The 16,012-nt window shown below is 37.5% G+C and overlaps 1 protein-coding gene across 1 annotated transcript in view; it reads left to right on the top strand.

The window, feature by feature from the left end:
- Positions 1-250: 250 nt before the first annotated feature.
- The window catches only part of LOC149076106 (dopamine D2-like receptor), a 187,189-nt gene continuing 171,427 nt past the window's right edge, over positions 251-16,012 (top strand). The window contains exon 1 of the mRNA XM_089243634.1: positions 251-430. The gene's annotated coding sequence lies outside the window, so the exon portion shown is untranslated. The remainder of the gene's footprint in view (positions 431-16,012) is intronic.

The following is a 16,012-nucleotide window of genomic DNA, read 5'->3' as shown; positions in this document are numbered from 1 at the left end:
ATTTATAAACATACTTCTCTACATTTTATGTCATTTTTGAATTTTCTCACCGAAAATTTAAATCCACCAAATCTCGTCTCTTCCTCCCTTCCGTGGAAATTTATTCCTCTTTTTCTTTCGGGATAAACTTTCGAAACTCTGCAGATGGCGCTCCAGAACTCTGTAAAGGGGATGTCGGGGGATATCTACCTCCGAATTTCCCGGACAGTTGTTGCTTGTTTCATCTTCTAGAGCCAGACAGTATCATATAGTCGGAGGCAACGGGATGCTTCTCAGTTCATCCCATCACCCCAGTGTAAGTCCACGCAACCAAGTCAGTGCTCCCGTTTCCCGAACATCAAAATAACTGCTCGATAAACTAACACACATCGGGAACTCCTGTCAAAAAAAAAAAAAGTTTCCTTTTTCTTTGTTTCTTTCTTCAAGAAACGTAAGTCATGCCTCATATTATTTTTCAGTGCCAAAAAAATTTATTTTTCTATCATTGTTTCATCATTAGTCTACCTCTGTATAATTTCTAAATTGTAATTTCGGAAACCAAAGAAATCCAACTGAAACCCTAAATTTATGCATGCGCAAATGCATAAAAGTTTAGTGAAACATTAACTTATATCATGAATGATCAGTTTTGTTAATGTAATGGTTCTCTTTCTAAAAATTGTTAAATTATACTCTTCGTCCAGTTTTGAATATTTTTTTTTAAATTAATATTTTCTTTAAATTGATTTATATAATTGTTATACGATTTTTATTCGGAAGAGAATCTTATTACATAGATAATACTACAATTTTCCTAAACAAAATACAGCTTTCATTATACCATATTTTGTCGTTCATATTAATTACAAACATGGTGATATATATTGTGATTTGCAAAATTCTTGTGTGCAATATAATGTACTACAAGTCTGATAATTGTGAAAAATAAGTTTTTAAAATTTTTTATTCTACATGTTTTCAATGATATAATTAATTTTATCGCAACTATTATTACGATAGGGATTTCTTTTAATTTTTTGAAAGTTTATTATACATACATTCAATATCAATTTTAAGGAAAAAAATCCCTATTAAATATCTGAAAATATTGTTTTTTATATATGAAATCAATAAACAATTCTTACGATTAAAACCACTTATTTTGTCACATTGGGTATAATTAAAGACAATTGTACCATTTCGTAATTCATTACAAGTCATTGAAAATAAATCAGAAGAAGAGGAGGATTTGGCAATTTTTATGGTTCAAGTTATGAACAGAGAAATTATAAAAGTTATTTTAGCCGAGTTTAAGTCGGTCGTTAAATATTAACTGTAATTTACCATAATTTTACACAAGCTCGATAAAACTCATCGTTTTCAGCTTAGGAAAATTGCCCGAATTAAGATTGAATCGATTCAGTTCTGGCTGATTAAATCATAATTCCAGTATAAATGACTTTGCGTCTACTTCTACGAAGTGGATATGTGATTTATGAGAGCTTTACTCTGAGGCTCTCACTCCCGCTTTCTGCCATAACTTTCTCTACTCACAGCGAGAGATTACTTCTCCCTTTCATTAACTTTCCCGTGAAAACCTCATTATTTCCAACACTCTGCAACGTGCTTCGCTTTCAAGAAAATATTAAGTTAATTAGTGATATATCCCACACACACACAGAGACTGTAATTTTTTTTTTCTTTTCTGTACTCTATAACCACACACACATACATCCAGCATATATTTCTAAACATATCTCTCACGGAGATATAGCTTAGAGGAAATTGAAGTTGTGTTTTTATTAAAACTGCTTCCCATTGAGAAAGCAATAAATAAGGAGGAGAAAAAATTTTAGAGAGCTGTATATCGATGCTAAAACCGACAATAAAAATCATAAAACGGATGGTATAGTCTTAGATGATGATAGCGCCACATTGCGTTCTGTTAATAAAAAGCAAATAGTAAAAAAGAGAACTCCGAATAATCCTTTCTTCTTGTTCAAGAACGCAAATTATGTTTTCATAGATCCTCGTTCATTCACAAGAGAGAAGAAAAAAAATTATTCGGAACTTGCGCCGGAAAGAGAATAGCTATGATAAGACGTTAAATTAGGAGCATTTTAAATTTGTATGAGTCCAATAAGCAAGTAATGGAAAAAGAGAAACGAAAGTGGGGTGAAAAAAAACTCATGTGTGAAAAGTAATGACTAAAACCAGTCTTTTTTTTTCTACTTTAGTGGAAATACCGTGAAAATGTCCCCCTCCACCCGTACTTTATTTTCCTTCAAGCTTTATTTTATTAGAAAGTGAGTTTGCTTACGCTGAAATTGAATAAGGGTTCGAAAGGATTGCTTTTAAATTTGGTGAAGTTAAGTGTTTCCGTCAAAAATGTAATTTCCTTTGCATGTTATTGGAAATTGATTTTGAAAGTGGACTTACAAAGATTCCCGACATTTAATTTGATACATGAGAAGAAAATATAAACCGTGAATTTTTTGGAACTGTTGAAGAAAAATATTTTAATCTGAGTCATTTTCTAATTGTTTGTTCATTGTTGGTATATTTTAAATCAAGATTCTATATTGAATCAGTAAGTTATTGCGCATAGAATTGATTACTTTTAACCATTTAAGCGGTTTTTCAAATTTTCCTGATTCACATTTTGTAATTACCACAGTGGAAATCACGAAACCTTCTAGAAATCGCTAACTATTTTCAAGAAGAATATTTTTTATCCTAGTTGTGTGAGATAACTTTTTTTTCTCCCACACAAAAATAATTCGTTCCACAATTATTCATTCACTTGAGAATGACCAATAAAAGCGGTATTCAATTAATAATTATATAAACACAGTAATTATAATATATAATACAATAAAATATTTGATAATTTTTGTCGCATCACGGTAATTTTCTGCACACCAGAGGTAATTAGACCGGGACCTACAATTTATTGCAAATTCCGAACGGCAGGCTTGTTTTTTATACTGATCGAGATTTTGGTGCGCTAATCCCTCGAGGAGGGACTCCCTGCGGTAGCAATTTTTTTGCGGTCATGTCGCCGTTTCTGTTGTACCCCTGCGTCAGGAAAGTTTTCTGACAAGGACGAACCGGGTATCGAACTTGCGACACCTCTAAACATCCTTTGGTACTTCAGGCGAGCATCTTACCGACCTGGGCTACCGTGCCCACGGAATAAAACATACATAACATAAATAACGGCATGAACACACACACACACACCGCACTGGGGGGGGGGGGCTGTTTAAGTGCTCTAAAATTGTGCCACACACACACACACACTATGCGATAATGTTTATAAACATTATTGCCTTTTTACTTACTCTAAATGACGAGAGAGAGGAGGACTATCGTTTAGGACGATTTACAGACACTTTGTAGTTTGCAAACTTATTCTTTTTGCGTGACTTTCAAAATAGCCTTATCAAATGACACTTGCTTTTGCCTCCTTTTTAAAGGATTTCTGGGAAATAGGAAATTGCAGTGTTCGTTGGACAGATTCATTGCTCGCACACTGCTACAGCTTTATTTTGGTGGTTCTTAGCGTCCATAAACTCTTGCTGTTGCGTGCAAAAGAGATCCATCACTTCATCTACCGTCAACTCCTACACATTTTTCACCACTAGTTCTTGAATGCCATCCTCATGCACCTCCAGCTCAGGGTCTTCCCCAAGCACACAATCTCTTCGATAAGTATCCTCTCCTGTCATATCTCTCCTGTTCATGAGCTAGACCCTCAAAGTCAATTCAATAATACAAATTATTCCACAGTTTTCTCCAAGCAGAATTTGAAAAAAAAAACAAAAAAACTTCAAGCGCACGTACGCATGGAGTCATTCAGTATTACGTCAGCATCGATGGGGTGGAGGGAAGGTTTCCGATTTGCTGACTTTTGATGACAAGGGGGTTGGGGTGAGGCTTACGTCATCAACTACACTTTATAAAAATATGAAATGTTCTTAATGTAGAGCCGCACTGGGGGGAGGGGGGCTGTTTAAGTGCTCTAAAATTGTGCCACATGTCACTCAAGGAATCTTTAAATGCACCACGGACCATTTAAGTGTTCTGAAACTGTGTCGCGGGTTACTTAAGTGATCTTTGAATGTGCCACGAGCCACTTAAATGCTCTGGAATTTCGCCACGGGTCATTTAAGCGATCTGTAAATGTGCCGCTTAGTTCATTTTTACAAAATCGGGTTTGAGGGGGCAAGCGACATCACATAACCTTCAGGGCCACATTTGGTCCGTCCTGGGTCAAGGGTTTACCATATATGGCTTAAAGTGCGTGTCGCAATGAATTTTTTTTAGACAAATTTTGAGTTCTTACTCTTCAAATAGCATTCAAATTAACAGAAATCGATTATAATAACATATAAAGGTATTTTGTTTCGAAATTTTAATTTTTTTTAATGTTTTTTGTATTAAAAAATATTTTTTTTTGGCCTTGGGGGAGGTGCACGAGCCCCCAATGTCCCCTCCCGAGTACGTTTCTGATCCCACCAGTATGAGTAAATAATTAACTTTTTATGTAGACCACTTGCGCTAAAACTTCCAATTATTGAAATGTAGATCTCACTCTGAAAAGCCATTTGCAAAAAAATTCATATTTTTAAACGTAAAATCTATCATGATATTGAAAATAAAAAAATCACATGCTTTGGCAAGTTGTTGGCAAATTTAACTGTGTTGGTAAGTTTTCATTGGTGAAACGTCTCTATCCTTATGGCCTGTACATAGACAGAATGAGCTTGATCATTTTATCATTTACCCATAATAAATAACCGTTGCATTTTTTTTTGACATTTATTCTGACAATTACAGAATTTTCTACAAATTGAAATAATATTTACGTTTCTCAATTTGAGAGCAGTAACCGCCAATCATTGGCGATGAATGCCGAGAACTTCAAAGTAAAATATCTCCCGTTAATTTTGCATCTAAAAATATGAAATTTTTTGTAATTTCATTTGTACTCTGACAATTGGACGTTTTAATACACAGGGTCTACATAAAAAGTTAATTTTTCTATGCGACTTTTTAGGAAACTTAAGGCATTTCAAGTAACTGCACGCCATTTTAAAACTTTTTGTAACTGAATATATATGTTTCCTCTAAAATCAAATGTCGTTAGAGACATTTACTGTGCAAACAATTTGGGACCTGTGAGATAAAGCACAAACCCTCTCGGATAGTTTCTCTGAGCGGCCACGTCAGTCAGTAGTACGACACAGATTGTTGAAGTTATTTAAAATATACGAAGAATTCTTCAAAATCTTACAACGGTTAGAAAGTCGTGGACTGTGTTCTGTTTGAAAGAAAGAATGGTTAAAAAAATACTTATCCGTAACATTAATCAAGAACTTTAATGTAACGAATACGAAAAGTTAATTTATTTAAAGTTTTACAGTTGAAAAAACATTTTGATTCAACAATTAGTGCGAGTGTAAATGTGCACTTGCTGCATTAGTCAAATTGCTGTTCAAAGAAAAATTACGCGATCATTTTTAAAGGAAATTAACACTCTAATATAACTATTGTCTCGATTGCCCCATTTGTTGTGAATTTCTCCGCTGCCTTATTTTTTACAAATTGGTAGTTGCCAACTGGACGTGAGCCAAGGAGGGTGACTTGCTCATATATCTTTGTTACTGATATCCAAGAAGTTTTACTAATGTCTGGAATTAAGGAAAAATAAGGAACAAATATATTTCTTTCGGAACAAGGCCTGCTTCGAAATTTAACGCCTTTCTTAAATCTCATACCGAAGGAGAATCTGGAGGTTGAAAAAAAAATTAAATTGACGAAAATTTAACATTGAAAGACTCGTAAATCACCCTCATGATTCATATGTGATTATCATGCTAGAAGCTTGATCCTTAAATAATCCTGAAAACAAAGATAGACGAAACTACGTAGATTTTTTTATATATTTGCAATTACATATTCATTTATTCCTAAAATTTTTCGCTCCGGAGAATGTAATTAGGTACAAGATAAATTATAATATATCATTTTGAGATTTATTCACAGAAATCAAAAGTTATCACAGGGTTTTTTGTTTTAGTTTTGAAACAGTTTCAACATATATCGTATATTATAACGTTTTTTTAAAGTTACAAATTGGTGAAACAGTTTTAACACATATCATAACTTTTTATAACTTCACTCACAAATTGGTGTATATTTATAATCGAAAAAAAATGAAAATATATATAATAATTATGTAATAATATAATTTATAATTATCAAAATATAGGCCACTTCTTTCTTTTACAAGCATGTACAGAAAATGTACTGTTAAACTCGGATATAATGACTTGCTTGATTATTTGTATGACTTCCCGTTTATGGGTCATTTCCATTTATTTTCCAGTAATTTTTGCTAATTTTTTGGAATAAAAATATTTCGTTTTTTATTTTTTAATGAAGCTTATTTTAATTAAAACTCTTTACGAAAATCGGGGATGGAGTAAATTTTCATAGTTTATGGGTTGTGTTTTAATTAAGTTTGACTGGAAATATTCATCTCTCATGTTTGTTCTTTTCTTTATATATATTTATATGTATAATATATACAAACTTAATATATATATATATATATATATATATATATATATATATATATATATAGCTTTGTTACAGAGTTACATATAGAACTTTGTTGAATATAAAACTTGTTTTTGTGAAATACAGTGCATTTTAATTCACTGCGGACTTGCTGTAACTTTATACGCTATAATTGGCAATTCTAAGAACAATCGGTAACATTTTGTCGAGAATTAGCAAAGTTCTCTCTTTATGATACCAATTTCCTATATTTTTCTTTTCTATTCTTTTTAAAATATGATCCCTATAATCAATAGAAAAAATGACAACTTCCTGTATAACAGTATTTTCCGACCGCTAGTTTTCCTTTCTTTCGAACCCAACAAAACTCAGGTCTATCGCGATGAGCCGATATGAGTTGTGCCGGAATTGTAAGTATGCGTATCTAGTGTTATGTCTGTGGTTTTTCAGTGCTAGCATCTATATTTCAGAAGTGAAGTGTAATGATTTTGTACCGTTTGCTCTTCGTGGCGAGAATTTTTAACGAGGAGATCGGCTCGTATTCGCGCCTCGAAGTTGGGAGAACCGCTTGTCCGCGAGCTGGTCCCGGTCCGCAAAAATATTTCGCCAGTCTACGTAGCCGTTACATAATTCCAGATTTAAAAATAAAATAGCGCCTCTAAATGTGTTTTTATTTATGTTTGTGCCAGAGCCGGTCTACATATTATCATTCATATTTATTTATTTTTTGTGTTCCACAAATTATTCCTCCCATTTATTCATCTTTTGCCAGCCAGGAGAATGTTTTCTTCCAATTTACTTATTTTTGCTGGTCTGCAAATTATTTCTCATTTTATTTCTTTGATTGGCCCGCAAATTATTCCTCCGATTCATTTACCTTTTGTAGTTTTTTGCTGAGATCCTCCAGTTATTTCTATACTTTATTTACCTTACGTCTGTCGGCAAATTATTTCTCTCATATACAGTAGAGTACACTTATAACACCCTGCATATAACATACGATTTTGTGATCCTGGAATTCAAGGCCCACTCACACTTCAATCATACGAAACATTTCATCGGATCGGATCGGATTTTAGGTTTATTGGCGCAAGGACCAGTTTGGTCAAACTGCGCCAAAACACATGATTATAAAAAAGATTGTCCTTTTGTCATGTCGAAAAATTAAAAAGGCGCATGATAAAAAGCAGCATGAAAAGTAAAACAATGACATGAATTGTAAAACTATAATCTATATATATAAAATTGATTTTCTGTGTGTCTGTGTGTGTGTGTGTGTATGTTCTCTATACAAATCTACAATTTTAGATCGATCGTCGCCAAATTTTGCATATATACCAAATGGGACCCGACTTGAACGATAGGCTACTTTAAAATTTCGTCAGCCCAGGGCAAATGCCCCAAATGGGCAAAAAACTGTCCGGCAACAATGGTTTTTGGGCCTCAACAATCACTTTCCGAACGTTTACTTTGGTTACCGTGGTTCCGTAGCAATGCGTTTCAGACGTGTATATGCCTTTACAATGGTTTGTCACTTCTTTAATCCTGTTAGTATATGTATGATAGTTTATGCCTTTACAATGGTTTGCCACATTTTCAATATACTCTCAGTAATGAGGCTTTTTGAATAGACGTCATAATCATCATCAGCATTGCTTTGAGAGTCAGGAAAAGGGTGATCCTCATAGAGATCAGTGCTAAAATTGTCGATTTTACTGTAGAAATGTGGAAATGTGGGATTTTTCGCCCCATCAATAATTTTAAAAATTGTATTGAATTCTCAATTTTTGAAATATTAAGGTCGCTTAGAGATATACGAAGCCTAGGAGATTAAAAATGAAGTAATTAGCCGGACCTACTTTTGAGTTAGACATTCATGCAATAACATTGATTTCAGCTTTTTATTTACATCTTCTCAAGCATGAAAAATAATGTCTCCGTATTGTCTTTTGATATTCAACTGTATTAATTCATAGCTTAGGATGTTTTAAAATGAATTATGGGCCCGTAAAGTACATCGAAGAAATTCCACAGCGTCAATTAAGCATTTTTGAAACCTGAAACAGGCAGATGGATAAATTAAAGTTCGGGGGGGGGGGATCGAAATACCTAGCGCCCCTTAAAAAAGGATAAAAAGTATATATTCATTTCTGTTTCTTTAAATCTAGATTTGTTTAGTTCATGAGTCGCACAGGAAGTCACCATATTGGTTAACTTAGACACGGTTTGCATGTCCCTCAAAGAAAGAGGTAGATATCACGTGTTTCTAACAGCCTCATTGAAGAAAACCCGGGCAGCGCCGGGTGTTATAGCTAGTTTGTTATAAAAACCAATGGCCTTGATGAATTTAAAAATGCGAGATGCATCACTATTGCCATTTAAAATGTCATGAAGTGAAAGATGACTATGACCAAAAGCGGTCGTAAAATGATGACGGTGATGTGAACAAGTAAAAGCATGAACAATGGTCAATGGACTTTGACAATGAGGGCACTCTGGTTGACTCTCTCGTAATAATAAATATGATTGTGTGAGGCGACTGTGTCCTATGCGCAACCGGGCAAGCAGAACTTCCTCCTTTCGGTTAGTTCTGCAGCTCGAACGCCAATGGCCAAGTGTGGGCTTGATGGCATGCAATTTATTGTTAACTTGATTGTTCCAGTGCTCCTGCCAGCGGCGATGCATCACTTCTCGGAGGATTGAGAAGTGGTCACTGGCAGGAACCAGAAGGCTATTATGAGAACCCCTTCTCCATCAACTACCAACATCTCCTCGAACAAAAGTAACTCCACTCGTATTTGTGAAAACAAACAATATCTTTAATTACTAACGGAGAGAACCAGAAAACCACATTCTCTCTCTCTCGAGCACACACACATCATATATATAAAAGAAAAACCCTCCGGCCTTCGTCACCAGAGATGCACCCCCCTACGTCTCTTCTTCTTTTTCTCTTCCTCCGGGCCCCCCCAACAAGAATTCACTCCCCCGCAGTCTCTTTTTTCTCGATCAGTTCTTTCGTGTAAGACCCCGAGGCATGACACCTCCCCTCCAGTTTACAATTACTGGACAATTGTCCATAATTCGTAAACTCATTCACCAAAATAATCAAGGTGCATTCATTATGTCACTCTGAGCCATGATCGGAAAAAAAAAAAAAAAAAAAATACACTATATGCAGATAATACATAATACGAAGATAACATATAAATACTTCAAATGCCAACATAAATACATGAAATGCCAACATAAATACATGAAATGCCAACATAAATACATGAAATGCCAACATAAATACATGAAATGCCAACATAAATACATGAAATGCCAACATACAAATACATGAAATGCAAATAACATACAAATACATGAAATGCAAATAACATACGAGTACATGAAATGTAAATAACATACGAATACATGAAATGCCAACATAAATACATGAAATGCCAACATACAAATACATGAAATGCAAATAACATACAAATACATGAAATGCAAATAACATACGAGTACATGAAATGCAAATAACATACGAATACATGAAATGCAAATAACATACAAATCCATGAAATGCAAATAACACACAGCACAACGTAAATTTTTTTTTTTTCCCACATCCACACTTATTAAATCACATATGAGGTGGATCATACTGGTAAATATAATTTGCTATGACATTTTTTCCCCTTTTCGTGCAACATCATTAGTAGAGCCTGGATAGAGCATCCGCATCTGTATTTTGGCTTCCGGCTTTGTGACTTATAGATAGTTGAAACTTTGAAAGAGCCAGAGCCCATCTCTGCAACTTTGCATTTCTGGGCACCCCTTCGCATAGAAATTTGAGCGGATTGTGATCCGTGTACAGGTGGGTCATCCTACCTAAAATCCAGTGCTCAAATTTTCCCAAAGCCCAAACGACCGCATAAGCCTCTCGTTCTATTGTACTCCATTTACTCTGAGTGGGAGTCAGTTTCTGGCTCACGAAGGTGATCGGTCTGACTTTGCCATCGACACCTCGCTGCGCTAAACAAGCACCAACTCCTGTTTCTGATGCGTCGGTATGGATTTCAAATGGTTTCTCTAAATCGGGCGTGAATAAAGAAACCACCCTGCACAATGCTCCTTTTAGTTTCTGAAAAGCGGTGTCTGCCTCTTCCGTCCACGGAACATCATTCGGTATTGACTTCTTCGTTAGATCGGTCAATGGTTTAGCCACGGTCGAGTAATCTTTCATATATTCCCGGTAATAGTTAAACAGTCCTAACACTGACCTCAGCATCTTTTTCGTCTTGGGAACCTTCAGCATTTTTATAGTTGCCAACTTCGCCGGATCAGGACCATGTTTCCCTGAACCAATGACGTGTCCCAGGTACTTTACTTCCGATTTTCCAAATGTACATTTCTCCAGATTGGCCGAGAAGTTCAAAGATTTTAATGTGCTCAGCACTGCTTCCAAGTGAGTCATATGCTCTTCCCAACTACCTGAATAAATAACAATATCATCTATGAAACTCTCTGCGTACCCACTATGTATTCTCAAAGCCTGGTTCATCGTCCTTTGGAACGTTGCCGCAGCCCCCGATAAACCAAATGGCATCACCTTCCACTGATACTGGCCTCTTGGTGATACGAAACTTGTCAACTCTCTACAACCCTTATCCAAAGGAATTTCCCAATATCCTTTTAAAATATCTAGTGTAGTCAAATAACGTGCCGCTCCTGCTTTGTACCTCAATTCTTCGGAACTCTGCATTGGAAATGGGACCACCTTACTAGCTGCGTTAAGTGCCCGATAGTCACAACAAAGTCTTACAGTACCATCTTTCTTGGCCACACACACAATAGGGTACACGATCTCAGCTCTAGATGGTTCAATTAGACCCCTATCCAACAACTCTCCAATCTGGCGTTCTACTTGAGGTTTCAGTGCTTCTGGAACTCTGTAGATGTGGGGCTGTTTCCTTGTTGTTCCCGGTTTCAGCTGGATTAAGTGAGACCCTACTTTGGCACGTTTTATTTCCCCTTCAAACAAGGTTTGAAACTTCCTGATAATTTGTTTCAGATCCCTGACCTGTTTTTCATCCAAATGGCTTAATTTTTCCATTCCGTTAGATTTTTCTAACAAACCGTCTACTTTCCGATGCTCCACGGGGACATGCCGAATTTCGCCAAAGTCATCGTCTTCCTCATAGATTAAACCCACCGCCCGTATCGGCTGTATGTATTTGCGTAATTTGTTTTGGTGTAAATTCCTTACGCTTCCGTCGGGTAACCTAACAAAATATGAATGGGGACCCCTGATGTCTACGATCTCTCCTGGACCACTCCATTTCGAACAAAGCTTGTTTGTTGAATCTGGGATAAGGACTACCACCTCATCACCCACTTCGAATTTTTCATCCTTAGATCGCAAATTATAATGATGTACATACTTTTCTTGTTGTTTATTAACAGTTGTAGACACAAATTGTTCTGCTTCCGCTATATTTTCTCGAAGGGATCGCAAATACTGTGACACTGAACCTCCAATACCCTGTGGTAAAACCTCATCATCCTCCCAACTAGACCTTAGTATGGCCAAAGGACCCACTGGCATATGACCATGCACAAGCAGAAATGGAGGTACTCCGGTCGTTGAATTGGGAACCTCTCGGTAAGCCCACAGTAAAAACGGTAATTGTTTATCCCATGCTCTACCATGACTATGAATTGCGTGATGCAGCATGTTTTTCATCGTTCCCACGAAACGCTCAACCAGCCCATTCGACTGTGGATAACCCGGCGTAGAAAACTTAGGGCAGCACCCCAGTCTACTCAAAAATTCCTGTGTGAGACTCGCCGAAAAATTTGTAGCATTATCCATCGCTATAATTCTCGGTATTCCCGTCCGCATGAAAACTTGGATAAAAGCGTCGCAAGTAGCCTTAGCAGTTAAAGATTTAAGTGGTATAGCTTCCGGCCACCTACTGTGTTGGTCCATTATGCACAACACATAACTATGCCCTCTTGATGACTTCGGCTCGATGGGCCCTAACACATCCGCGTTGACTACCTGAAATGGTAACTCTGGCCTTCCTACAGCTTCGATGGGTGCTCTATCTTTAATCTTCACTCTCCGACGCATCTGACAATCATGACATGACTCACACAATTTTTTAACATCAGCTAACAAGCCATCCCACCAAAACGACAAGGCAATCCGGTCTCTGGTCTTCCTATTACCCAGATGACCCCCCGAAGTTTCGTGAGCCAATTTGAGAATTTCCTTTCTCCGGGATTTCGGAATCACCAACTGACTATATTTCTGGCCAGCTACGGACCCTGTATGATACAATATATCAGTCTGCAAATAATATCCGTTTTTCCCCCGCCGGGCTTCCTCAAACGCTCTCTTCAAGGATTCGCATTCTGCTTGTTCTTGCCTAAATTTCTGAGTCTGAGATAATGGGTTATTATTACCTCCTCTCTCCCGGTGTACCTCAACACTTTCGCTTGCCACTGGACACACAGGAACTACCAGCCTGGCATCAGCACCTTCCCTCGTAACCTCCGCTGATTCCGCCGTGACCTCACCCCCTTCCCGCTCCTCCAGTTCTCTAATTTCTTCAATTACCCCATGACCACTACATGGTCTGAAGAAATCAGTCTCTTCTCCAAGGTACTTTATTTTTTGATCCTTTAACAATCTATACACTTCTGGTGTTATCAATGCCATTTCGTTCAGATTTTCAGCCACTGCTACGTGAACGTTCACAAAGGGTCTTATTTCCCCCTCCTCCGTCCACAAACTTAAGGGCAATGTTACTAATTTAGATTCCACTTGTGGTCCAAAAGCAGGTCTCAACATAACCTTACCAGCTGATTCGAGATACTCCTTGGGAACCAAGCATTGTCGTAACACTGAGATTTCGGCACCACTATCCACAATGCCCTGAAACTTTACCGGACCGATTGCCAACTCAATCTTTGGTAAACCCTCATCCGTTCCTCTGTCTACTATCTCGTCCATCATTTCCATGGTACTTTTCACTAGAGCGCATGCTTTGTTCCTCTCTTCATTGCTCTTGACTACAGATTTTGCGATTGTGTTTATTCTTGGGCAAAACTTTCGAATATGACCTTCTTGATTGCATTTGAAACATTTAACAACCCTACCCTGTACCGTTTTAATGGATGAATCATGAAAATCACCAATCTTCCCAGACCTAGCATCAGAACTTCCTAGTCTACCTCTTATATAATTCGAATATGAGGTTTTGCCTGCTAATACAAAATTGTCCAGTTCTTTAGCTAACTCATCGCTCGACAACCAAGTTTCGGTTTCTTTCAAATAGATATGAGACTTGACATCCCTTGGCAGATTATCCTTAACTCTATCTACAACCAACAGGTCCCTCAACATTTCTAAAGTATCCACTTGTCTAGATTCCAAATACAGTTCCCACGCATGTCCCAACCTATTCACATACTGGGTATACGACTCATTAATCCTTTTTTCACATCTTTCCAGGTTCTGTTTATGTTGTAGGGAGGTGATTTGGTGTTCCTTGAGCACACAGTCTTTTATTTTAGTATAGTTATCCAACTCATCACCAGTCAACATAGTGCTCAATCCCTTTATCCTTCCCTTTAGAGTGTACAACATAATCTTACCCTGATAAGATTCCGGGACTTCATACAATTTGAACATGGTCTCTACCTGGTGAAAGAAAAATGGCCATTCCTCAGACCGCTCTGGTGGCTCCGGTAGGACTCCCTTGATAACCTTAAACAAATCCATAAAGTTATTGCCAGCCCTATTCACCCCGTTACCAGACGCTGAAACCAAATTTTCTTCTCCCCTTTGAGCACCATTCTGATTTTCCAGTTGTCTTAATCTCATCTCATTTTCTTGCCTTTTCAACTCAAACTCCCGTTCTTCTCTTTTCGATTTTTCCTCACTTTCCTGCTTTTGCAACTCATACTCCCGTTTTTCCTTTCCTAGCCTTTCATCGACTATCGCCTTCGCTAACTCTCTCACCGCCTCTTCGTCAAATTTGTCAAGCCTCAATATCATTTCTTTAATATCATACACCTTTGTATTTGGTGGTACCTCCACTCCTATCTCTTCCGCCAAAACAAGTAAATCTTCCTTCCTTGCCTTACCGAAACACGCCATGATTTATTTATTTTTTTCTTTTTATCTTCTTATAATTATGCAATAATAATAACTATGCATACATAATTCATACAACAAAAAAAAATTTACCTATATATAATATATACGCATACGTAAAACTGCTATTACTCCTGAATACACTACAAATGGCTCAGAGAACACAAGTATAGGGATTCACTCACCCTGTGTATGAATGACCTTCGCTAGATATTGATCACAAGACCTTGTTCTTTTCCTCGAGATTCGACGTAGAGAGTTATATTGCCTCGTTGACGGACGTTTCCTCACCAATCACATCACCGACGATTGCTGATCCTTCACCATCCCGTTGATACAAGCACACTGGTCGGATATCACCATCAACAATCGCTGACTATCCATAGTTATTTCACGATGTTGAATCACTGATGCCATCACCACAGACGATCGCTGACCATCCCGTTGACGAAACCACACTCGTCGCGCATCAAACAACCATCAAGCCTAGCGCGTCTTCCTCCCTGGAAATGGAAGCCATGACACCGGAAATTCACTACGAAGATACAGCGTTCTCACGGAAAGTTTATTCTAAATTGGTTCGAATCCATTGCGACTGCGACACTATGAGAACCCCTTCTCCATCAACTACCAACATCTCCTCGAACAAAAATAACTCCACTCGTATTTGTGAAAACAAACAATATCTTTAATTACTAACGGAGAGAACCAGAAAACCACATTCTCTCTCTCTCGAGCACACACACATCATATATATAAAAGAAAAACCCTCCGGCCTTCGTCACCAGAGATGCACCCCCCTACGTCTCTTCTTCTTTTTCTCTTCCTCCGGGCCCCCCCAACAAGAATTCACTCCCCCGCAGTCTCTTTTTTCTCGATCAGTTCTTTCGTGTAAGACCCCGAGGCATGACAGCTATTATCGATGTTAGTTGTTGTTCGAGCTGCGTTGTCTGCTTTTTCATTGCCCGGTATTCCAACATGACCTGGTACCCAGTAAAATTTTACTGTGGTACCATGAGGTAATTTAGCTCATGGAAAATGGCATGAATGAATGGATGAGTGTGAAATGTAAAAGAACACAGTGCTTGTAATGCACTGAGAGAGTCGCTATAAATGATGCATCGTCGGTGGCGTTTGCGTCGTATGTGACGTAGAGCCTGAAGGATTGCGTACAGTTCTGCCGAATAAATAGAGAATGTGTCTGATAGTTTGAAAGATGTCTCCTCACAGCAGATGTAGGCACAACCGACATGCCCAGGGCTCTTTGAGCCGTCGGTATATATGGGG

The sequence above is a fragment of the Pholcus phalangioides genome, unplaced genomic scaffold (assembly GCF_987345545.1).
Source record: "Pholcus phalangioides strain wild (caught in Gottingen) unplaced genomic scaffold, Ppha-v1.0 ptg000015l_1, whole genome shotgun sequence".
NCBI lineage: Eukaryota > Metazoa > Arthropoda > Arachnida > Araneae > Pholcidae > Pholcus > Pholcus phalangioides.
The sequence above is the reverse complement of the archived record's forward strand: the minus strand, read 5'-3'. Positions and strand labels throughout refer to the sequence as shown.